Below are 27,321 nucleotides of genomic sequence, written 5' to 3' on the forward strand. Positions count from 1 at the left end.
GTCTTACATACCTAGGTGTTTGGATGGTTAAAGTTATATTATTTCACGCAACGACGCATTTATAATAAGTTTTATCTAGAAATATTAAATACGTCTAATTTTGGCGTTTTACTTGTTTTTATAAATGTGGGCATCTTATAAATAGTAGGATGATAAAATCTAGTCAATTAAGTGGATTTCTGTCAAATATTCTTAGTTTTAGCAATATGTGAAAAAAGCTTTTGAATAAAACGATAATAAACCGATTTCTCGTTCCTTTTCTTATTTTTTATAATATTCGAATAATTATTCGAATATTCGAATACGTCGTCAGAAAAAGTCGAATATTCGAATATCTGAAAGTTTCGAATATTTGCAAGCCCTAACCATAACCTAACTCAGAATTGTATTACATAAATACATATACAAAAAATAGTGCAACGCCAAAAGATTAATGGAAGACCTATGTCCTATAATAGGTGAGTTGGTCTTAAACAAAAAATATGCAATAAAAATGTGTAACTGTGGAACCCATAGTGAATCCTACTCGTACATGCTCGGTTTTTATATTATGTACCTATAAGATATTTTCTACTTTATACTTTATAAGTGTACCTACATAATATTTACTTGTCACTTTATTTAGTTGTCACGTAAAATATTTGTAGATTTTTTTGGAAGTATGTGTCACATCATCATCATCTTCCTCGCGTTGTCCCGGCATTTTGACACGGCTCATGGGAGCCTGGGGTCCGCTTGGCAATTAATCCCATAAATTGGCGTGGGCACTAATTTTTATGAAAGCGACTGCCATCTGACCTTCCAACCCATAGGCGGTAAACTAGGTTGGGATTAGTCCGGTTTTCTCACGATGTTTTCCTTCACCGAAAAGCGACTGGTAAATATCAAATGATATTTCGTACATAAGTTCCGTAAAACTCATTGGTACGAGCCGGAATTGCAATTCGCACGCTCTTACCGCTAGGCCTCCAGCGATTTTTTTGAAGTATGTATAGCACAAAAAAAATATTTAGAAATGTAACATTTAAGGTAGGTAATTAAAATACGGTATAAACATTATTGGAGAAGACTTGGAGGAAGTGTCATAGGGATCTACATTCGATGCGTGGAAAACAAGTTCTTTTGTCTAATTATAATCCATCGGCAATCACGCGAGCGCATAAAACGAAAATCATTTCTTTTTCACTCCCTAAAACTCCCTTAACCTAATAACAGTAAAACAAAAAATAAAATATAGAGGGTTACCAACCAGCCAAAGAATTATAAGTAGATATATGCACTTATCCCAACGCACCTCACGTTCTACTCTGCACGGGGTTCATTGCCGCTCCTACCGCCGTAAGTAACTATCAACACCTACATTATCAAGGCTACGATCGAAGATAATCGCTTCAGCACTGAAATAATACCGCTGGAATACCGGTATAATATTTTTTTATTTTAATTGTATTAATTTAATAGTGAAACAAAAGGCGAATATACCACATAAAAGTAAATCGGTAAAGATATTAGGGGTACATTAGCCAACACTGTTTCCATATATTTTCAAATTTTATTTTGTCCGCCTTAATTAAATTTTGCACCCTGCCGGAACTTTATTTATTTAAATTCTCATTTAATTGATTTTGAGCCTTATGAAAAGTCGTATAGAGTAGTAAATAAAATTTTACATCTGACTTAATGACATCTGGTTTTATTCGGTTTAACTTTAGAAAACGCGTATCTCGACAAAGCCATAATGTAGAAAATTGTCAACAACCAAATGAATTATTAGAATTTAAATACGTCACGTGTGACATGAACAGACAAGGAAAGCAAGATTAAATGTATTGTTTCTCTTTCTTCTTTCAATGGAACGCTTTTCCTAAAAGGAGGCCACTAAACTCAAAACGCAATCTTAAAAAAAAACTTGATGGGTCAGTGACCTGTCCCAGTAAAGTGAGGTAGTGTGCGTGAAGTGCGCTTGTGTGTGAAATGGGGTAAATTGACAGAATCTGAAAATTTACCCACCTCTACCGTCACCTTAAAGGATTAGGCATCTTAGATTCTTAGGGTATATTTTTATTATTTGTAAGATGCCAAACGTCAGTTACCTGGTGTGGTAAGGAAAGGGGTACAGACAGAGACAATGTAGACAATGGTATCCCAAAATCAATAATGTTAACAAATGCGTTGACTTATGTTTTTTTTTTCGGTTTAATTACTGTGAGCTGTCGACGACGAAGCTTAATTTTTTTTAAAACGTACCTACTTCGTTGACTTGAATCATTATCACAGCGAACTCACCATAGTCTTAAGGGCCATAGATCCTACTGACGCTTAGTCCTTTAGGCCAATTTCCACCATTTTAAATATTTTTCAAAAATAAAACGACAAAAAAATAAAAGTATCTAACCTAACCTGCTTACAAAATTTCACGAGAATCGGTTTTACATCCGGGACATACGAAAGCATTTTTGCCCAATCTGAAAAGGAGATCTTGTCCTTGGCTTGGCTCGGCCAATAATAAAAGTTGGAGCTCTAAAAAATTTGTATGTATGATTTTTTTATCGCTCCTAACTCAAAAAATAAAAATAAAGTCAAATGAAGGGGCATAGATCTAGTACCTATATTAGATATGGTTAATATACCTACCTGAATCAAATTGTCTTCTATTTGTGATCCTAATAAACGATAATAACGATAATAAATAAACAAATTGTGTAAAATATTTTAAATAAATATCCAGAGAGCAAAATAGGGATTTTGTATCGTGGAGAGATCGTCCAAGATTCTCTTAATTGAGAAGTAATAAGCATATTCAAGTGTATTTCGGCTAGTTACTCGTAGATTGGCAGATTAATACATACATTATAGGCACATGACTTCACATGTTATGACCACTTTTTGCGCCATATGATTGACGCCTTCACTTTGCTCGTACTACTGACAAACACTTTAGAAACGTCGTAACTGACGTTGCTTGCTTTAGAATATACGTCCTTTTTGAAATAAAGTTGGCAAACAGGTACTAAATCATTAAATTGATTATTTTATTACTAAGAATTAAACTGACGACTGACTGAAATGCTGTTGCTAAGGTATTGATAGGTGTTAGGGCGATTAATTACACACGGCCCGATTTGTATTAATTGAAGTTAGATGAGGGATTCGAAGTGTTATAGTTACAACTACAACAAACTATACATGTGTAAGTCATTTTAAAACGACATGCTTAACCCTTAAATGCATGATTTTTTATATAATTTCTTAATAAATTGAAACAGATGGGTAATGTTGTATTTATTGTGGGAAAAATAAAGAAAAAATTCATATTAGTAATTAAAACATTATATATGCATATTGAGCCACGAGCCATCGAAATATACGATGTCTAGATCTACATCATAATGCATTTAAGGGTTAAATTACATCAAACTTGGGATAAACTATGTAACTTATCTATGTTTGCTATTATTTTTCATATGGAGGCGGCTAAGTACATACGTCTGACTCTTATTGTAGGTAGGTAAACGGTTGAAAGTACTAATTCTCTAAAATAAACGGCTTGGTTTATATAACCTTCCAACACATGACTAATTGTCATTGTTGTTGTTTAAAATGACTAATTATCATATTGTTATATAATTACCCCTTTTTTCACCGCCAAATAAAGTCAAGTGTCGTATCGACGCGTTTTTGTGGTTCTAAAAAAACTATACAATCATTAGAGCATACACGTGTTGCGAAATGTGGTAAAAAAATGACAATACGCTTTTTTCATTGCGCGTGTCTTTGATATTTCGTCAATTTCGACATGCTAATTTATCATTTCTCTCATTACTAAGGTAATTTATTTTCGAGAACGAATTGTATGCACTATACAGTACATACAACCGAGGTTTGATCCCACAAGTCCCACAACACACATACAATAACAATTTATTTACATATAACATATATACAGTGGTAGGTTAGGTACTATACTAAGCTGAATTAATAACTAACTTAAATTTAAAATAGGCCCTTGAGGCATTGTACCAAGGATGCTGGCGGCATTTCCTTGCTGTATCGCAATGCTGAGGGCCTACCGCGAACCACGTTCGAAATGTTACCTCCCTGTCACACTTACGTACGAATTTACAAGTGCGACAGAGAGGCAACACGTCGAACGTGGTTCGCGGTAGGCCCTCTGATACGTTGTGCGTTGTGCGAGGAAGCCGCCAGCTCTTCGGTCACCAGTTACGTCAACCAGACGCTTCGCGTTTATAGTATGGCTCTTCTGAGGTGAACTTTTCGCTTCGAACCATAATCTTTCAAACAAAGGCCATTGTCTCTATTATCGCAAACCCGCCAGCTCGAGCGTTAGCACGTGCCAGTACAACATTCATATTGAAAAACAACCGGTATCGTCATAGTATTAAGGTTCAAATTTAATGTCACTGATATTCTAGATATTACGTTTTGGTAGTGTAGGACCATAGACCGCCCCGAAGCGATACGGCACTCATATTATTTTGATACTTAGTGTGGTGTTAAAAATAAAACGTGGTTACATATTTATTATATTGTTTTATTTAAATTATTAGCTTGCGGTGGTAAATGTAATAATTTACAAAGGTGCAGCTGCAAGCATTGTTATTTTTTCTTATCTTTAAAATAACGATACCTACTGTGAATCGTATCGAAAATAACTATTGCGAGCTGGGACCTCAAGGACCTAGAGTTTCAACTGAAAAATCTTCTCACTGGTTCTACCCACCTACATGTAATCATGGCTACCCTATAAGCAAGTTTGGATAAGCACGGCTCGAACTTGACCTCACGATCCTCCGAATTCTAATAATACCTACTACCCAAGTGCCTGTCAACATCATCACCCGTCCTCCCCTCACACCGTCGCGTAACAAAGCTTTAACACTCACAAGAACCCGCCAAAAAGCCGCTCCCATACAATAAAAAAAACTACATATTAGAAATTTCTGAATAATATAATATATCCCACCATTATCGGCACATTAGTTCATGAATGACGTTTAATACTGCTTGTATAAGAATGATACACGGGCGTAGCCAGGGGGAGGGTTTTGGGGGTTCAAACCCCCCCCCCCGAAAAGTTCAGAATATTAACATTCATAGAATTAAAATAAGAACAGGCGTGCGGCATATTTCATTGATTACTAACTATTACCTAGTATACGGTGGTTTGGATTTTGGATTTCGCCGCCATCGTCGATTATCGGATCGAAATTGATGCGAATGAAGTAGTGGATATATTTAAAAAGAAAAACAGAAGATTAATTTTGTAATATTCTGTGTTTCTGCGATATCGATATATAACAGAACGTTATTTTTTTATTTAGCTTATAGTTTATACTGTCCCACTACTCGAAAAAGGACTCCCCCAATTCCTTCTAGGAATTTTTTTCTGTATGTATTTTTCACATCTCTAATATTTTTCTTGTATAAGGGTTATTTTATGTACTTTTAGTCGTTTTTAGGGTTCAGTAGCCAAATGGCAAAAAACGGAACCCTTATGGATTCGTCATGTCTGTCTGTCTGTCTGTCCGTCCGTATGTCACAGCCACTTTTTTCCGAAAATATAAGAACTATACTGTTGAAACTTGGTATGTTGATGTATTCTGTGAACCGCATTAAGATTTTCACACAAAAATAGAAAAAAAAGCGGCCAAGTGCGAGTCGGACTCGCCCATAAAGGGTTCCGTATTTAGGGGATTTATGACGTATTAAAAAAAAACTACTTACTAGATCTCGTTCAAACCAATTTTCGGTGTAAGTTTGCATGGTAACATATATTTACATCATATATTTTTTTTAGTTTTATCATTCTCTTATTTTAGAAGTTACAGGGGGGGGGACACACATTTTACCACTTTGGAAGTGTCTCTCGCGGAAACTATTCCGTTTAGAAAAAAATGATATTAGAAACCTCAATATCATTTTTGAAGACGTATCCATAGATACCCCACACGTATGGGTTTGATGAAAAAAAAAATTTTTGAGTTTCAGTTCTAAGTATGGGGAACCCCCAAAATTTATTGTTTTTAGGGTTCCGTAGCCAAATGGCAAAAAACGGAACCCTTATGGATTCGTCATGTCTGTCTGTCTGTCTGTCTGTCTGTCTGTCTGTCCGTCTGTTCGTCCGTATGTCACAGCCACTTTTTTCCGAAACTATAAGAACTATACTATTGAAACTTGGTAAGTAGATGTATTCTGTGGACCGCATTAAGATTTTCACACAAAAATAGAAAAAAAAGGGTTCCGTTTTTTGCCATTTGGCTACGGAACCCTAAAAACAATAAATTTTGGGGGTTCCCCATACTTAGAACTGAAACTCAAAATTTTTTTTTTCATCAAACCCATACGTGTGGGGTATCTATGGATAGGTCTTCAAAAATGATATTGAGGTTTCTAATATCATTTTTTTCTAAACTGAATAGTTTGCGCGAGAGACACTTCCAAAGTGGTAAAATGTGTCCCCCCTGTAACTTCTAAAATAAGAGAATGATAAAACTAAAAAAAATATATGATGTACATTACCATGCAAACCATGCATGGTTTTTTTAATACGTCATAAATCCCCTAAGTACGGAACCCTTCATGGGCGAGTCCGACTCGCATTTGGCCGCTTTTATTTTCTTGAACCCCCCCCCGATACTAAAACCTGGCTACGCCCGTGGAATGATACATCGGGGTTTTCGGTGCGGAAATGTTTTACACTAGCCAAATAACAGGTAAAAACTGTAAAAAAACGAACTAATTTAAGCACATTTGGCCTAATACTACCAACGTTTAATTCATAGTTTGGTAATTATTTTACAATAAACAAAGTTATAAATACACGAAATCATTCCCGCACTGAAAACCCCGATGTATGATAAGAATATAATATGTACGAGTATGTATTTGTATAGTTGTATACTCACTAGTTGTCTTATTTACTACAATATTAGGCCCCGGTGTAACAGACGGCCTAACGAACATTTCCATAAGTTAATCTGCGAGAATTTAAATCATAATAGCAATAATTCATGATTCGGCAACATTACATCATCGCGCAAAAACAATGTGTGTGTGTGTGTGTGTGTGTGTGTGTGTGTGTGTGTGTGTGTGTGTATCCGCAACATGCCGAAAGATGAAAAACTACTAGGTACATGTAAAGCTAATTATGTTTTCATTCTAATTATACATACATCATCATCATTGGCCACAGCATCTTGACAGATGATTGTTGCAGCGACAGTTTATTAAGAAGAGGACTGTGCGGCGTCGGAGATCGGAGGTGCGGCACACCTTTTCCTATGGCTGTAAAGTCCAATCGCAGCACGACACTTCCTGCCACAAAGATCGCAGGTGAAACGCGAATCCGTTGATGGTTCCTGTAAAGCCCGAAGTCTTTTCTGCTTTAAATTATCGAGCCAGACTTCATCACGCTTCGCTATGCCGTCATGTAAAAGGTTACGCCACTCCGCTCTTTTAAGGGCTTCCGTTTCCCAGGTGTTCGGGTCGATGCCAAAGGACAACATGTCCCGCTTGCAGGAATCCTTAAACCTACATATAATCACGCCTTTTTCCCGGTGGGATAGGCGGATTTCCAGTTGATTTCCGAAAACGGGAAAATCGAAACTAGGCTATCTGCATCTGCCTTTTTATCGCTCGAATATGCAAGAGTGATAGAGAGGTTAGATAACAAAATTTTGACTCTCTCGTTTGCGGTAGACCCTCAGATTGTGAGTGATTGTGGTAATGGCGCCCCCTACGCGTAATATTCCCTATTGACTTCATATTTTCCTATTATAACAATGTACCTACTAGTGAGAAGAAACATTGATAGTGGGAAAATCAGGTGAGAATTGTCGGTAAACATAGGTTTTTATGTTAACGTGCGATTCACAGAAATCGCCGTGATTATGACGAATGACGATACACTATATTATGTAAAGTACATGTCCTTATATTCAAAGATTCTGTATCAATTTACCTATATAGGTATATACTTCGTAGAAACGGACGTTTTAAAGGTAGTTTTGAATAACATAATTATAATATTTATTCTTGTGTGGTAAAAGCAAATAGTTATTTACAATACAAGTGCGGACGAGTGGCGATAAATTAAAACACGACCGAAGGGAGTATTTTAAATCGACGAGTTGCAAAGTACCTATTCGCACGTGTATCGTACAACGTTTTTGTTAAACTTTCGACATACGCACGGAAAGTGCTATTTCACGCACTAGTTCGGAAAAGCAGCACCATGTGTACTGTAAAATACGTAACAAGGAAACTGCAAAAATACTTAGTCCAATTACGGAATACACATATACGGAATATATACGTACCTAGTCTGGATTTTTTATGCAGCTGAAATCCCGAATATATATTAGTAGGTTCATTATTCATTATTATGTAATAGGTACTAGTATTGTAGTAATCCACTTTTCGCTCAATACTACTAAATACTGCTATTACTAATATTTCACATAAATTAAACAATATCTTTTACCAGTTTATCAAGCGGCACTTCTCGTAAAGGGGAAAAATAAGTTAAAAAAAATCATTATGCTTTGAAGTTTTATAGAAAACAAATAAAAGTAAAGGCATGCGATTCTAACACCCACCAATTTCGAGTGTTGACTTACCACTACCATATTTTCGTAGAGAAATCATAATGAGGATACGACTTAGTAGTTTAATGTTACTATATTACAAGTAAATCTAACTGTAGTGATTTTTTTTATCTCACCAGCTCGTAAAGATTGTTTTTTTAATCTTAAAAATATTATGAAAAGTTGCATTTTTCCACAACAGTGGTAATTTGATGCAGATTTTGAGGTTTTTCCTTATGTTAGCTTGAAATGGCTGGAATTAACATTTAATAATTAATGATTTTGACTGTTTTATATTAAAATAGCGTTCAATTTGGATTTGATTCGTAATGTTAGTATCGGATCGATGTATTTTCCTTGCGTTGGTCCTGTGGTGAAATTTTTTATTTTTCACTCGGTAGCAAATAGCTTTGAACTTGAAACCCTCGCAGACCTCAAGACTTTTGCTAAGTTTTACGAATACATGTGTAAATCTCTATCTAATCACCAGATAAGTGGGCCATTTTATTTAAAGTTGTCCCCTACACTTTTTTTTTCATTTGTGAATTTCTATGTTATTTCTACTCAAAATCACGAGCTCTTTCTATCCTTATAGGTGAAAAAAAGTGTCCCAAGTTTTTTTCCCATTACGTTACCATTTTTCATGAACTTTGTATGGCGGTTTCGGAATGGAAAGATCGAAAAATGTATGGAAATCTTGGGACACTTTTTTTCTCCTATTAGGATCAAAAGAGCTCATGATTCTGAGTAGAAATAACATAAAATATCCTAATTTTGAAAAAAAATGTGTAGGGGACAACTTTAAATAAAATGGCCCAAGTACTTAATTAAAATTAAAGCTTACAGCGATAACACCGCCTGTTACATTGTAAATCTGTTTTTAAACTTTGTTTTCTTTGTGGTGCAATAGAGAATTTTTTAAAGCCATGTCCACACTAGTGTCGTCAGATCGATAAATGAATTACCGAGGGACGGATGTCAGGCAAGTGTTGCGCACATGTGGACCAAACTTAAACCGTACACTATGACTATGACTAATCAGGCATTGTGATGTAACATTTGATCTTGAGCACATGTCAGGGTGAAGTTTATTTTAGAGTCCTTGGGACCTGAATGGTCACGTATTGGTTTCGGAGGAATATCCTCCCGCGATTAGTCCTACTGTGGAATTTGCGTGAGCAAGGGCGTGAACCCCCATGCCGGTTGTACACACTCGTCGAGAGCCTCTCGCCGAGAATCTCGGCACCGCTCCGACATCGGAGCAAGCGAGGCGAGAAGGGAGCAGAATGTACACACTCGTTCTCAGCCTGTACCTAGCCGCCGCCATGTCATAGGTGCTTCTTCAAGGTTGCTGAAGTACTTACTTACTTAAATAAAAAAAAATCCTCCAATTTGTCCGTCCGTTTTATAGCGCTGCCCTCCTAAGGTAAAAGGCCGTATTTTCATATAGTGTTCTTTGAAAATACGGCCTTTTACCTTAGGAGGGCAGAGCGGCACATAAAGCATATACTCGTACATATAGATATACATATGCATGCATACAATTTTAAATCTCAGCAATTTTAAACTAGAAATCACGGTTGGGATAATATGGCCACCAAATTGCCTTTTCCACATTAGCGTGATCCCATACGTTTTCTCAACATTATACACACAAAAAAACGTAATCTTTCAAAATCTTCCCATCGATCCTAAAAGCGTATCGCCGTCCCCTCAGATTCAAAAAAAATCTCGCAACACCTGTTCTAAGAACACCCCCAATTTTCAAATGGAATTTGCGTGAGCAAGGGCGTGAACCCCCATGCCGGTTGTACACACTCGTCGAGAGCCTCTCGCCGAGAATCTCGGCACCGCTCCGACATCGGAGCAAGCGAGGCGAGAAGGGAGCAGAATGTACACACTCGTTCTCAGCCTGTACCTAGCCGCCGCCATGTCATAGGTGCTTCTTCAAGGTTGCTGAAGTACTTACTTACTTAAATAAAAAAAAATCCTCCAATTTGTCCGTCCGTTTTATAGCGCTGCCCTCCTAAGGTAAAAGGCCGTATTTTCATATAGTGTTCTTTGAAAATACGGCCTTTTACCTTAGGAGGGCAGAGCGGCACATAAAGCATATACTCGTACATATAGATATACATATGCATGCATACAATTTTAAATCTCAGCAATTTTAAACTAGAAATCACGGTTGGGATAATATGGCCACCAAATTGCCTTTTCCACATTAGCGTGATCCCATACGTTTTCTCAACATTATACACACAAAAAAACGTAACGCTTTCAAAATCTTCCCATCGATCCTAAAAGCGTATCGCCGTCCCCTCAGATTCAAAAAAAATCTCGCAACACCTGTTCTAAGAACACCCCCAATTTTCAAATTGGCGTCTTCTAGTCCAAATATCTGTCGGTTAAGCCCTTTTTCAAATGACGGCCATTGCGCCTACGCACCCGTTGCTAGGCAACGGCCATTCTGGGCGCAAGATGGCGGACCATCTGTCAAAATTTACATTTCACGTTAATTATACATGCGGGTATGTTTAAATTATAATTATGGTAGGTAGGTATGTGATGTGATATGTTATTGCGCAGTTTGTGTACCTAAGCATTTTTTGTACTACGACCGTGAAAAACAAGTGTATGGCCCACTTGATGGTAAGCGGCTATCACAGACGCTTTGGAACTCCAGTGGTGTCACAAGCACGTTGTCGGTTCTCATTTTAGGCTTTGGACATTTTTTATAAAATTATTTGTAAAGATGTATTCATTTGTAATTTAAATTTAAATTTATTTTGATTTTTTTAAATAAATCTCTGTTAGAAATCAAATACAGAATGAATAATTAATTGATGAAGTTTCGCGGTGTGAAAAGAGAAATATTTTGAAGGAAAAACTAATTCACTAGTTTTTTTCTAAGAAACTCCATACATAAGTAGTGTAGGTACCTTTATTGCTCTTTATCATGCCTAAAAAAATCATCATTGAGATATTTTATTATTACATGATTACCTGCCAAGTTATATCTACTCATAGCCATACATATTTAATTACATTTAAATCTGGTAAAACCCATTTTGAATTATTTATGATAGTTCATAATTACAGTAATTTAAAGCATTGCGTAATTGCGCTATTGTAGATATATTTAAATAATTATAACTATAATATAATTATAACTTGTTGGTGTAAAAATATGGTACAAATGTTATGTGGCTTAAAACCTTTTGTCCTTGCCTAGTAAAGGATGACTCACGTTAGACCGGGCCGTGTCCGGGCCGGAGCTTCCGGCACTTACTTTTCTATGACAGGTGATCACGTGATGCTTTCCATAGAAAACGAAGCTCCGGAAGCTCCGGCCCGGACACGGCCCGGTCTAACGTGAGTCATCATCCTTTAATTGATTTTACAAATCGTTCAGTATTTTTCTTTATGTCGCTGCCATTTGTTTTTTTTTTAGAAAGTACGTCGTTCCATGTGTAATGCATAGACTTTTAAGTACATATTATTTTCAGTTTAAGTAGTATAGGTAGCCAAATCTAGTGATGTGCCGTCAGGGAATTCCGAAAATTGCTAAATCCTAATAAAAAAAAATCAATAAAAATTTTATATTTTTGTATGGCGATCGAAATTTTCCGTTTCCAAAATGAACGTTTCCTTAATTTTGTACATGGATTTTCCTAAAATTACCGAAATAATGCCATATTTTTTTTTAGTTTTCGCAAAATTGTACGAGTACATGTAGTCAAATCAAACTAAAATATCACAACAATAGATTACAAGTAGCCTTAACAATCAACACACATGTTCATACGATCACGTACAATTGTTAAGGTCGACCACAAAAACGGTGGCCATTTTTAGAAAAATGCAAATCCGAACGACGACCTAACCCAACGAAAACAAAAAATGTAACGCGTGCTAACGGGGAGAAAAAGTATTTGCAAAAACAAGACATTGTACTTTTTGTTCATCTTTTTGCCCCCAAAAAAAAAGAATTTTCGGCCTTACGACGGAACCCGTTAAGAGTTTTTGTACCCAGGGAATGTGGAGTCATTGAGGGGTTTTTATTCCGTTTATTTGGTTTGTTTTTAGATTTGATTGAGTTTTTATTGGGGGTGAAGATCATCTTGTAAATCATAGGTTCATTCATAAGTTTCGTGTTCGACCCAAATATGTATCGAATCGACCTACTAGAAGCACTACATCCCATGGGTACAGATAACTAAGACTAAATAACGAATTTTTGTGTAATGCTGAAGATTCTCACTTAAAATTGTTTGCCAGCATCGTAACTCACACTTCACACTTAGATACACTTTTTTTAATGATAAGGCAAACGAACGCATAAATCGCCTGATGGTAAGCAATTACCGTCGCCCATGGACACCTGCAACACCAGAGAGGTAAGCTCTTTTCTTGAAGCTTTGAAAGTCGTATCGGTCCGGAAATATTGCGGGCGACAGTTAATTCCACAGTTTAGCTGACGAACTAGGCACTAGATGGTCTTTGAAGGTTGACAATGTTGACATTGTTCATAGACGACCTAAACACCTTCAAAACCGCTTTTTTCACTAGAATAGATTTCATCGGGTCTCTATTGTTTCCCAAAAAGTTTTAAGTCATAATGTATTGTTTGCCCGCATTTTTGTTAGTCATAATTTATTTGTTCAGATACGCGTCACTTTTCAGGATTGCCACTAAACAAACCTAACCAAACCTAACCTATCTATAGGATAACCTTACGAAAATTCTGAAAATTTAACGGTTTCAGTTTTAGGACTAATGATAATATGCCAAACAATACATTATGACTTAAAACGTTTTGGGAAACAAAGGGACCCCTGCTTCATTAGTCATCAAAAGAGTATCTTGGCGTCCGAGACCTTTATTTCTTGTTCAAGAATATAATTTCTGGAACTCTTTAACAGTAGACATTAGACGCGCTCAATCTCTTGTTGCTTTCAAAAAATTACTTAAAGAACATTATTTATCTCTCCCTTAGTGTTTGTATAGGACATACATAGTTATTGTTATATACTCTGTGGCTGACATGCCGATGTCATATTTAGCTATATTCCGGTCTATTTTATTTATATATTTATACGTATGTTTATGTATGTCTATTTGTATTTCGTATATGTGTATGTTTATTCAATGTGATTGTGTGTGTAAACGTAGGCTCCATAATGTTTTTGCAACAACTACTTTTCGATTATTTCTCTGTTTTCGGTACCCAAAGGTTGACTAGAAGAGATCGCTCTTTAGCGATAAGACCGCCTGTTGTCTGGCTCTACATTTAATCAATTGTTCTTTTCTTTTGTATCTTTTTACTGAGGTGTGCCAATAAAGAGTATATTATCTATTTATCTATCTATAATTTCAGTTTATCAACAGGTATTTTTGTAGAATTATTCTCCTACACCAACACAACATTACAGCACAGCGAACAGTCATAGGTACATCACCTGTAGCTATCGTGTTATCAGGCCTCACGTTTTTATTTGATTTCTTGTCCAGGAATTTTTGACCCTTAACGGAAAGAACCCCGTTATAAGCTTTTGCTTCTACTGATACTGGGAGCTGGATGAATCTAAGAATTTTTGTATATATGTACGTAAGTATTTTTTTATTTGATTACGTGAGATACGATTGAATGGGAAATTTGAATCAGTTTCATCACATACCTACTTATTAGTTTCGTGTAAAATAAAAAAATAATAACTATAGGTTTCTATTATAATCATTTAGAAGAAGAAAAGAGAATTTTAGTACCTATTTATGAAATCTGAAGTATGTAGTAGTCACAGAATTTTTTTATGCCTCGATAATCTTGTTCCTACCAATAGCAATAGTCTTGTTCCATACAGCGTTTCATAATCCTGATTTCATTTGTATTTATTTTATTTACATACTCGTAAATACGCATATAAATGACAATTAAATTATATTTTTTCCTTCTTAGCCGCAACCATTATATTAAATCAACCCCAAACCAAATTCGCACCTCTGTAAAAACTTTAAACACCAAAAAACTTTCCAAAAGCAAGTGAAATTTCAAAAAAATCCCAGAAAAACCTCCCCTAACATACAATATTCACTTGCGATTCTACTTTTTTTCTAAAATCAGGCGCAAGTCTGCGCCGGCGCACGGGGCAGGTAAAAACGGCGCAGGTAGAAAAAATGTTTGGTGGATGCGATGAAAAAATGGCTTTGTGCGACCCTTGCTGCGCCTACGCTTGTCTAGGACTTATAGTCTTGATACTTGGGATGAGAGATGAGAAACATTTTTAGTTTTAGTAACTTACACGGGGATTTGGAAATAAGGATTAGGTTAGTTATGTTAGTATAGGTTAGGTTAATATAGTTTTTATTTGTTATATTGGTTAATGATGATATTGGTTGCTTATTGAAAATAGATATAAAAGTTATCCTCAAGGAGCGAGACTTATTCTTATAGTTTTGATATTAAAGAAGTTTAATTATAGGATGTGGGGAGTGTCTGAAATTAATACATATAGGGGTTGTTCATAGCTGAAAGACTATGGTTTTGAGATCAGGGTGAGTTAAAATATTTAAGAATCAATACGTAATTGTTCTAAATGATGTATTGATGTTTTGTTTATACATTTTATTTAATAATATATAAACTATTTATTACTAGACATCTATCTCCCTTTCTTCTTTGGTCTGAAAAGACTGTGTAGTCTTTAGTACAGTACTTAATCCTATAGGTTAACAGAGTTTTGCTAAGTTTTAAAAATAAAGGGGTATGACTATTCGTAGCAAGCCCCCTACATTGGTCGTCGGTTTGCGGATATCATAGTCTAGCAAGTATCAAGACTGTTGCAGCGTGCGGGGATGCGCCCGCCCGCACTCCCGCGCACGCACACAGGCGCACGAGATTTATCGCCAACAATGTGGCGACTTGCGAGATTTTAGACCCTTCGCATAGCTGTGCTGTGCCCTTATGCTGATGTGATGTTGGGAACACTGTTGCCTAGTAGATAACTAAAGACTGTTGTGGCGTGAAAGACTGTAGGTACCTCATATTTTCAAGAGTCTGTTTGATTTATTTAGCCTCAAATTTACTAGAAAATTAGAATATGTTCTGTAATTTTAGACACTACAATGAAGTAGAAGTTGGTAGGCTGGCTGTGATTTTGCACCGCATTTGATACTTTTGATAGTACAGCTGTGCTCTTTTACCGTGTTTTTAGAAGACTGCTCGATGGAGCAGTGCTGATGTAGTGATGACTACATAGTATAAAACAAAGTCGCATCCCGCTGTCTGTCTGTCCCTATGTATGCTTAGATCTTTAAAACTACACAACGGATTTTGATGCGGTTTTTTTTTCATAATAGGTTTATGTATAATTTATTAACACGTGCGAACTGTGCGAAGCCGGGGCGGGTCGCTAGTACCTAATATAGTCACCAGGAGTTTGTAGGTTTGACAATTTTAACTCCCAATTTTAACCTTCTAGCACTAAGATACGATTGGACAGACAGGCGGATAGGGCAAAACTAAATTTTCAGATTGACTACGGAACCCTAATCAAAAATAATAGGTAGATACATATTTAAAAAAATACCAGTTATTTGTGCCTCGAATTAACAAGTACATATATATTCAATAAACGTGTATTATTTGTTATAAGGAAGTAAACTATATCTACAACTACAGATGTTCAAGTTGCGATAAGTTTCCAAAAAGTTAAAAAAGTTGTCGGAAATTTAAAGCAAATTTCATAGGATAGGAAACAAAATCTATCATTTTGGAAACGGAAAATTTCGATTCCTATACAACAGTATGATAAACTTACCGTAGATACGTCAACTTTAAAACTTAAAACTGTTAAAAAGATCGACATGTTATCAAATAATCGAACTGCTAAGTATGTATCTTCGTCTTCCTTGTTACTAAAACACGTATGTGTATAAAGCCTCCCATACAAACACGACGTTTTATGATATCACATCATTGTATAACTTGAATAACACCCAATAGCAGTGGCAAGTGTTACATTAACATTATATATAATGTAATGTCTGTAACGAGTCGTACGGAGCGATTTGAGCGACGCGGTACACGAATTGATGAAACTTTTACTCGTAGTTGTGGTACTCAATGCTATAACCGCGAAAATCTAAGTTCGCAAATTTCGGTCATTTTTCTCGGTCACTCTAATTACGCCTTCATTGGAATAAAAGAGAAAGATCCCCGTAATTAGCGAATTTCGGCCTCTCAGTGCAAGGTGCCATGTATTTAAAATAAATTATTTTACACCATGCATGAAATAAAGCACCAGAACCAGATAATTATTAGAAAAACACAGATAGGAGTTATTTTTAAAAACAAGTTCTATTTACTAAATCGGATAGAAATAAAGTAGGTGAGTTGACCGTGACGTCACGATGTAATGTTTCATATAAATTTCATATTAGCAAATCGGTTTGACAGTTCTAAAAAAGCAACTGATTTGACTAGTAGCAAAATACCCTATTAAACGGTAGACCTTATACCTACATAATTCGTACAGGAACAGAGTCCATAATTGGACTGGAGGTTTACAAGTATTCAATATGATAAAAAGGACAAAATGAGATCCTAATCCTAAACCTTTGTACATTTTTCTACATTTCTTTATTTTACTTCTTGACTAAGTAGGTACTAGACTTCTATACTTGAGCTTACTGTGGGACTAAGTCGATTTGTGTAAGATTCTCCTATAATATTAATTTAATATCGTATCCCCGAGTTGTGAGCGGGCAGTATCAATCGAGAGGCACAGACAAACTCGTTTCGCGGCCACACGAAAGTCACGGTCATTGCCTAATAGCGCGCATGCGTATTAGCGACCAACTAATGCTCCTACTTATATTATACATTGTATTAAACTCCTGGATCCCAGAAGCTTCTGTTTGAATATAGAACTTAGTCTTGTTTAATGAACGTTGAAAAAAAATGTTAGTTTTTGTCTAGGATTAACGAGACTCTGCGTGCAAATTTGTCTGCAAAGAATAAGTACTTTTTCCATATTCCGACTTTCACATTAAATACAACCCCCTTTCCATCCCCTTAAGGGAAAATTTCCGTGATATAAATCTCCTATTTCTTTTCCAGGGACTCAAACTATTGCCATACCAAATTTGGTCAAAATGTGTTCAGCGACACAAAGTATTCGCACAGTGAGAGACAAATATCACAGAGCATTTGTAAAAATGCGAATTTGTTCCTGGATCTCTTCCTTCGAGCAATTGAAAAAGCTAGAGATGCTAGGCAGATCCACATCCTGTCCATTATACTGTATTTGCTAAGCACTTCCATAAACTGTCTAGTTATCACGCTCAGACCAGTTCTGAGTCTGACCAACCATCAACCTTCAAATATTAGTCCAGATTGTCCCACCATCGGTGACGAGGTAAGTTACCAAGTAGCTACTGTCTTTGGCTTTCGTTTTTTTATGTGATAGTCAGCAAACGAGCAGACGAGCCGCCTGTAAGAAGCGGTCATCATCGCCCATGGGCATAAGGAACATCACAGGAGCCACTTAAGCGTTGCCGACCCTTGAGAATCCTAAATATCCGCTTCTTGAAGAAACCCATGTAGTAGTGCAAAGGAAATACCTCAGGAGGCAACCTCTGGAGGGATTAATAGTATGCCTCAAACGCTCTCAGCAACCGGCAGACGAGACTAGACCAATATCTCTTGAGCTTAGACAAATACCTTTCAAGTTAATAGCCCAGCAGTTAATAAAATAAATACGAAAATGCTCAGGACCTGTTAGGATATAATAACCGCATACTTGTGATGTGCTTATAGGTAATCGCGGCCTCTTCTATCATACACCATTCTAGCGATATAAAATAATCAAAGCGGAAGGTTAGTTTCTTCACAAACTAATCTGAGTGTTACCAATTATATTTTGTGCCCTTTTTAAGAGGCCAAGAGGTGGGTCCCGAATTTGCTGATTTATGTTAAGTGGATCGGAGCCCAGTCAACTTTGGGAGCCATGCAATGCTCTTTTAGATCTATGATCTTTTATACCAATATACGTTTAGTTTTTAGATCTAAGCCAGCTTAACTTACCTTTTAGCACAACAAAACATCCCAATTTAGCCCAATATTGTTACCTTTTAAGGAAACTTCAAATAGATCGTATCGTGTAATAACAGACGTCCAAACTGATAATGTATGGGAAGCAAAAACTAACTTACAAGTGAATCATACCGCCACGCCAAGGCCAACAAGTACTGACACACAATTGACTGTTGATAGTCCTTAATGTCTTTAAAATAAGGTTGATTCTTAGTCAATGGTACCTACTGACCAAATCATTGGCCGTGGTAAGGTGTTATTTTAAGGGCGTAATTAAAGTTATTACTACTGGCAATGATAAAATTTGACCATTTGTCATTTTTGAGATTGATAAAGTAATTTGTGAAGACAAAGAACGAATTTTTTATGAAGAATTAAACGCTAGTGATATTGGACGTGTGAGGAATTGAGGTAAATTAATAAATATGTGGAAAATAATCTTACACAGATATCCCCCAGAAATAATATGAAATCCTTGTTCTGATCTTTCTTACAAAAGTTTTAAATTATTGTCCATATTTTTAACAGCATTTTTTTTTTATCTACCTGGATGCATCATGTAGATAAATTGGTTAGAAATTACTCTCAATGTAGTTTGCTAATATTGTACCGTGGTACCTACTAATATAGGCGCGAGAGGCGTTACAAGTAACAACAAATCAAGTTCAGATTATTTATGTTTGAATTCCGCTTCAGAAGACTCAACAGATGTTCCAAAACAATGACCATCCTAATTGATAAAAAAATTATTTTCTTTAGTTTTATTCACCACGATATAATATGATTTACTTCTATTATGTCACAGTTGATAATAACAACAAAATTGCATTGAATCTAAAGCAAAATGCTATTGTCGCACAAAAACACGTCATCTTTGAAAAGGACACAATTCGATTCTGATTCCAAAATCTTATATTCTGACCCAGTAAAAATGTTAAAAAATACAATTTTGCACAAAAAGGTAAATGTTAAAGCTTCATTACACAACGCATCTGACAATGAAGTAGATCGAAGCAATAAAACTGCAGACAGACGGACAATCTGTGATATGTTGGAATAACAAGGTGGGTTCTGGGGTTCCGCGACAATGAGGGGCGTAATGCTTTTTAAAACCTTTTTTTCAAAAAAGTGCCCTAAATTTGTAACGGTGGGGTCGGTGGGCATGTGCCCTGACATGTCTTCAGGTGACTTTTATCTAAGTCTCCTGAAAACACATCAATTTTACTTAAATACGAGTGTGAATCCAGATCCAGAGAGTCTGAAATAAATGTTTTTTTTTTTAATAATACGTTCTTTAGACATTACTTTATTCAGCATTTTTCACCATTTTTTACATTGGAAAAAATCAATTGCATTTTAATTATAAACTGAATACACGGTCGCTTTATGAAAGCTTGGCTAGAAAATTTCATATATTTATAAAAGCACAAAAATGACATATTATCTACGATGAGTAATATTTCACACTTATCTGTTATATAATTGCTGTTATTTGGCTTCAAAATTGAAACCGATTAACTGGAAAAGGTTACTATGTGCTATATGGGACTTTTACCTTTCGTGCTCCACAATTTGCTCTAAAATCTAAATCATCCTACAACCACCAATATTTCCGTTTAAAAACGAACCCTAAAAAACTGCATTACTACATCGTGGGAGACTTTTTTTTGTAAATAAAACTTCTCTTTTTACTCCAAAAGGGGAGGTTTTTTCTTTGTAGTGGCTCAGGTGGCTCGCATGAATAGCGCAGATTTTTGCCATAAAATATGGCACGGGATCGATCTTTACAATTTTACGAAATAAATTGCGTCACTTGAAATAATTATTACGGTTGGAGGAAATTGCCGTGACTTGTTCTTTATGATTTATATGATTTTTGTGGCTGATAGAACTGAAATCCGGATTTTTTAATGTCATCCTCAATTGAAAATATAATTAAGGCAAAAGTAAAATACATATCATGAACATTAAGTATTAACGCCCTAAATATCAAAAATCATTTATTTAACCAACACTATAATATGGGGTCCAAGAAAGCTACATAAGACTTAACTCATTAAAGAAATAATAAAATTATTGTCATCGTTATATTCGTTATGAAAGAATATTAAATAGATCGCAAGTGCTATGAAATACTAGTATTCCTTGAAGAATAAACACAAATTTAAATTAAAGTCAGTGCAAAGGCATAAATTTAAACCTGATCTCCGAACATCTGCACTGCATTAAGCTTTTGTTAAAGTTTAAAATCTTTAAAACTATGGTCGGCGCCGCAGGATCACTAATTCTAATAAATTCCAAAACTACGGGAAACGCACATTTTTCGTATACGCCATAGCAAAATTCTCTAGAGCCCCTAATCACAAAATGATTGCTATAAACTCCGCAAATGCCAAGCAAAAGTCAATCTTAACTGAAAGACAGAGGAATTCAAATGGGATAACTAATTATGGCACTTTAAGTATTAAGATTTAAGGGATGCTTGTCAAGATGTTGCTGTAGATAATACAGAGCCAAACGTAACAAGTCACTTTATCGACAATGAAAAAGAAGCTATAGTACTTAACAATAAGGTTGAAGATGGGTTGATCGTGGGAAGTGATATAGGACAGGATGTAGATAAGGGATGCTGGCAGGTAGAGAAATTTGAACATTTTGAGGGATGAAAAAAAATAAGGGTCTATGATACAAAAGATGGTGTCGGCGTCATGCTGGGAACCGATGCGGCGGATGCAGTTTTAGATTCTACTCAAGATTTTAGAAATGACGAGACAGTTAATTAGATATGACCAGTTGCATTGATTTTTGAAAAGATATAGCGTATCTTTAACGTTGACTCATAAAGTTGAGGCTTAATTATTGACCGCAGACAGAAGTCTAAAAAAAAGAAAAGAAAAAAATATAGGTACCCAATTGCACAATCATTATTTATTTCATTATCAGTCTTAAATAGCTATTGGGTACATTTAGTTACTAAGTGAACTGAACACATTATTATCTACCTACTTAGAGTTAGACCAAGATAAGTCTACAACAATTTTGATAGCACACGTAGTGCAAGTTTTATTTTATACATCATAATTTCACAGAAGTTTGGCGTTTAAAATAACACTGGACTAACTCTAACCAGTTTTTTCTACAATTGTTGTAACCTGCCATATTCTTCATAAAAAATAATCAGTCAAATTTTAATAAAAACATCTGCATAAAACAATCTATTCTGAATAAATACTGGCCGAAAAGATCTTCATCGGAACACATTGCCACAATAAAGCCTAAAAAATACACACAGCACTTTCAACTTTATGGCTACTACCTAAAGTATAATTTTGAGTATTTATAAAATGGAAATTAAGAAAAAACAGGCGCCCACATCTTCCGACAGGAAAAGGAACTTATTTGATTATAATAAACATTAGGTTGATTCAAAATAAAAAATAAACCAGGTGCATAGACAAGAAGCTTTGTTTTTTAAAGCCCATACTATTGTTTGGTTAGTAATAAAAGTTGTATGAAAACCCTTTTTGATGCAAAAAAGGATTTTTTTGACCACCCATGTTTTTTGGGCGGTAGCTAAAAGACTTTTTGTTGTCCTGTAAAAAGGTGTAATTTTAAAAGTGAAAGTGCGACTTTTTGTTTGCTAAGAAAGGAGTTATAAACTTATAAAGTTATGTCGGCTTCCTTATACTCTATTTTATGTTGTATTAGGGATAACTATAATAATAAAACATAATATAGGTCCTGTAAAATTGTACAAGCACAAAACTTATTTAAAATAATATCAATCATACAAAAAGTATTTACAGAAAAAGTATACTAAATTGCGGCTTCAAAATTGGAGTTGGTAGGTTCGAATGAGTTTCTCGTATGTTCTTTGGAACTTATGTACTAAATCTGTTACTTTTCGGAAAAATATTGTAAGGAAATATGCATACAGCTGTGCATAAATTCCAAGGTCTGGGTAAGTCCCCAATCCGTATTGAGTTATGATAATGGCTCCTCTACACGATGGGCCAACGCCGGCCACTACAAGGGACGCAGCCATGCGGTAGAATGAGATAGCAATATCACTTGCTCTAGAAGCCATACGGTCTTAACTCTGCCCAATATTAATGTTATTAGACCTGGATTTAGAGACCAAGGGCCCCTAGGCTACTGGTATGGCACTTAGAATTTAGGGGGAGCCCCTTCTCCATCCCAAAACTATTGTTAGGTTACCTGGGCCCCTAGGCCCGGGCCTTGTGGGAGTTGTGGGCCTAGGAGAAAATCCGGCCCTGACAGTGGAACTTAAAATACGTATGTATGACGCTACCTATGTATTCAGCTTAGGCTATACTTAGATCTTAACTCCTAAAGTATGAATCTGATTTGGACCTGTTCTTGACTACGAGTCTTAAATTAAAAATAAAACAGCAAACTAATTACAAACGGTAATAAACATGACTTCACCGGCGAAAAACCTAAACATTTTCAAGAGACAATTTGAAAAATCGTCTTACTCTGTAGAACCAGTCCCGAATCCGGTTCAGAACATTTGCGTGATGGATCACCGGCCACTCGCACGCTCCTCCCCTCCTACTACTTCACCCCCTCTAAAAAACTTACACGACTATATTACCATTCACTCTATCCATCGACCCGTTTGCACCACGAAAAATTTCTTAACGCCATCAAAAGCAGCGGTGGTGGTGGTGCAGGGATTTTAACCGTGCAAGGAAATTTTAAATTATGATTATAGTGACGAGCTATAGATCGTGTAGATCAAAATGGCGGACTCCCAAAATACAGGTTTTGTGATGATGGAACACGTAGGAAATTAGTTGCACACGTCAGTTGCTAGCTCATGTTATAACGATTTGTAGCTTTAGTTTTATCTTTTGAGTCGAGCGAGATGCGTCTATAGATTATTGAGGGTCTTTGAATTAAAGCTATGTATCTACTTCTCGATTTAAATAATGTAGGTACCTACATATTCTGTATTTCTAACTAACTAAAAAAAACATGTCACTAATAAATAAACTTTTTTAAATAATATATAATCATATATAATCAGATCACTAGTACCTACAACACCTGTGGGAACTGGGAACACTTGATCATGAACAATTTGAATAAAAATAATGAATTATATTAGATAAAACATTCTTATCGTACATCCGACTTCCGTCCCTAAGCAGGTGAATTGGCATCAAAAAAACCCTTTTCATTCAATTGTTGTCAAACCCTTGCACTGACTAAAAAACGTCAACATGTTTTAGACGAGTAAAAAATCATAGCTCCAAGGACATTTCTTATTCAATTTTGGACGCAACCCTAATTTTAGAAAACAAAAGTGACTAAAAAGTTTTTACAGCAAAAAGTTCTTGCAAACAAGTGTTTGCATTAGCTTCTTGTTTTTCGAACATAATGAACAAATGGAAATATAGTTATAGGAAAAAATAATAAAAACGAAAACCGGGAGGCTTTTTTTACCACGTTGTGCTTTTCGGTAAAATCGAAAGTTTATTATAAAACTTTATTGCTAGTGCAATAAAAAGGTCGCTATCTTTCTTCTTTTGTATCTTGTCTTTAGTGATTAACCGATTTCTATGAGACTACAGATTTCGGTGTTTTAGAAGCTCATTTTATTACTCCTTGTCAGTAGTGTTCTATTGTTTCTATGGCATATTGTTTGCAGTGTGGAATGAAACGATATTAATTCTTATGATCGTAAAGCCCCTCGTGTCGTAAGTTTCAAGCCGTGGTTATTTGTAAATCAGTGCATAATATTTTGGTTGTTTAAATATCAACTATGTACTTACATAGTTTATTTTAATTATTGTTTAATGTCATTAGGAGTTATTCTTATAAACTTCAATTTAAAAGTGCATTTAAAAATACCCATTAAAAAAAGCAGCATAAATTTTGTTTTTCTGGGCTTAATGCTTAATTTGGATAGTAAATCGTCAATTACTGGCCACTGTTTAATAACTGGCAAACTTATAGTAAAAAGACTTCTATTCACCTATAAATAAAATGGCCAAGAATTTTACATGCTTCTTTTTTACAATCTTGGATCGCGAAAGTTTTTTGTCCTTTCTTTCGTTTATTTTTATTTTCTACTATACCGAACTGTTCAAACATATTTGTAGGTACCTTTATCTTTATACTTTTCCCTACTTATATATCTATAACTTATTATAGTTATTTTTATTATGCAACAAATATGAATCTCAAAATAAAATATGCCGATACGCAATCCCCTTTTTAGGGCTTTAATCTCCAATGTCCGCGTATCCCTGACCACGGTCACTGGTTGAACATCTGCCGGCTCCCTCCGTACATACAAACATACATACAATGAACATCGATCGTGTGTCACTGCCCTTATTAGCTTCTATTGCGGGCTTAATGATATCTATGAATATTTAAATTGGTTTATTTGTATTGGTGTTAAAATTATCATGGTCTTTGTTGTATTTTTTTTTCATGTTTTGGTTTTTTTTTTGTCATTTTATGTAAAAAAAATAGTTACTCAGGCGATTCGTAAAATAATTAAGTATACAAAAGTGAATATAAATTAATAAGATTAGTTTTAAAACAAAATATTTATATGTACTTATACATTTTTATTTATTTATTCATTTATTTAATCTTTATTGCACAAATGAAAATACAAACGTACCAGTACCATTATTGTACTACCAATTTTGTATTAAATAAAGAAATATTAAAAAATATATATATAAGGAAAACTATATGCATTAGTTAGATTGTCAGTATCCATACTTATATGTATAGACTAAACAAAATATTATGAATGTAATTAAATCATAAAAATATTAGGCTGATCAGACTAAACTAAACTGATAAAATGATTAGTGAATTTATGATTTTTTTTAAACTATGCATAGAAGTCACATTTTCATGCCTATTTTTTTGCATTGAATGCATGCATGCATTTTAGTCATGAGCATGATAGACTTAGATACATGTTTAATAAAGTTTGCGGCTTAAAATAATTTTGATATTATGGGTTGATTGTTATTGTTTTCTTTCTGAGTCAATTCTTTTTTAATTTATGTGACAATATTTTCCACGCAAAATGCATTGTTGTTTTTTTTTATTTTTTTTTCTATGTGTCGCGCGCACAGCTCTTGTGAGCAAGGACCCCGCTAAAAGGATACGGGCGAGCAAACGCGGGCGTTTTTTTAAATTACCAATCAACTATGGATACTGGGTAAGATATCACCAGTATTTTTGGTGATTCGTCGTCGATATTGGTTCGATCTCCACAGCTCGGACGATTTCACTTACAAATTCCCGACACCGGTTCCCTTGCATACAATTAGACTCCCTCATTTGCGCCGTGGACGGACACCCCGCTTTAATCAATAACTTCTTTTTCGCGGCCTTCGCCTTTTTTCTCGGCGCGATGCTCTTCGCGCACCTCGATATGTGTCAATCGTTTATTCACCAATTTACGAATTCGCAAAAAGCACCGCAAAAAAGCCAAAAGCTCGGCCAAAAAATCGTCCACCACGCATCTCGTATCTTGTAGCCATTTTAATTATTATTTAATACCGGGGGACGAGCACGTGGCGTGCACCCCGTCTCGTTTCCTCTTACCCATCGCGCTCGACGAGCGTCGCGCCGTCCTTCTTCCACTGGGCCCACTTACACACATAAAAATGGTGAATAATAAAAAAATGTGTACACATTTTTTTCGCTTAAACCGCGGCGTGGCTGTGTGCGTGCGGCTCGCGAGCGACCGGGACAGCGCTAGCGCGGCGAGCGGCGCGACCGATCCCCACTCCATTTTTTTTAAGCTCGCGTCTTTCGTTGTTAGCGTCCGTGTAATTTTTTTCATTTTATGTGTTAGTGTACCCCTCGCGCGGTAGTTCACTTTTTCTACTATAGATCTGAATTTCAGTCTCGTTTTTGCCGCGCTGGTCTGAGGCGGCGAGTTGCATTCGTCAGTGCTGGCCTGCATCAAGCGAGCAAGCTCGGAGCACATGTCCAAAACACACGCGAATCCCTGAGTGCGAGAGGGACGCCCTCACCACATGTGGTCTCCACAACTATACGCCTATAGCACACTAAAATATTGAGCACAAAAAATCTGGTAATTTTGATCCTAGTAACGACGCCGCATTCATAATTGTGCCGCAGGGTCAAGAGCACGGCACGTTTTTTCGGCCGGCATTTTTTTCCGAATTTTATTTTTAATGTTTTTCGTGTTTTTGAGAATTTTTGGCGACGAAGCCTTGGACTGCCTTGCCGTGTTGTGACATAGTGTTTACCATTATTATGTGATATAAAATAAGTGACATTTAGATAGGAACAAACTGTGATTTTAAAATGGTGATAATTGGTGTATGAAGACTTGGACAGTGACAGGTATGGATTTTTTCTTTTTTAAGTAAGGGGGGTGGACTCCTTGCCAGCTCCCCCTGGGAGGGTAAGAGGGTAACTTTACGTAAGACCCTCGCTCGCAGACGACCTTGGATGCCCGACTATAAATACGGAAATATTTTTGGACAGTGTGCCGTGCTGTTATTTTTAAATTAACTTTTATTGCAGTATGAAGCTTAACGATCGCGAGGAAGATTGTTTTGTTTATGTTTAGTTTACTACTTTTTT

The 27,321-nt window shown here is 35.8% G+C and overlaps 1 protein-coding gene across 5 annotated transcripts in view; it reads left to right on the forward strand.

Moving 5' to 3' along the window:
* The window catches only part of LOC134658376 (zinc finger protein rotund-like), a 202,046-nt gene that overhangs the window by 120,390 nt on the left and 54,335 nt on the right, over nt 1-27,321 (forward strand). The window contains exon 1 of one of the 5 annotated variants that reach the window (XM_063514048.1): nt 26,816-27,078. The exons of the other annotated variants lie outside the window; for them this stretch is intronic. The gene's annotated coding sequence lies outside the window, so the exon portion shown is untranslated. Of the gene's footprint in view, nt 1-26,815; nt 27,079-27,321 lie in introns of those variants that run through there. 5 annotated transcript variants of the gene reach the window in all.

Source organism: Cydia amplana, chromosome 22 (assembly GCF_948474715.1).
Source record: "Cydia amplana chromosome 22, ilCydAmpl1.1, whole genome shotgun sequence".
In the NCBI taxonomy this organism is placed as follows: Eukaryota; Metazoa; Arthropoda; class Insecta; order Lepidoptera; family Tortricidae; genus Cydia; species Cydia amplana.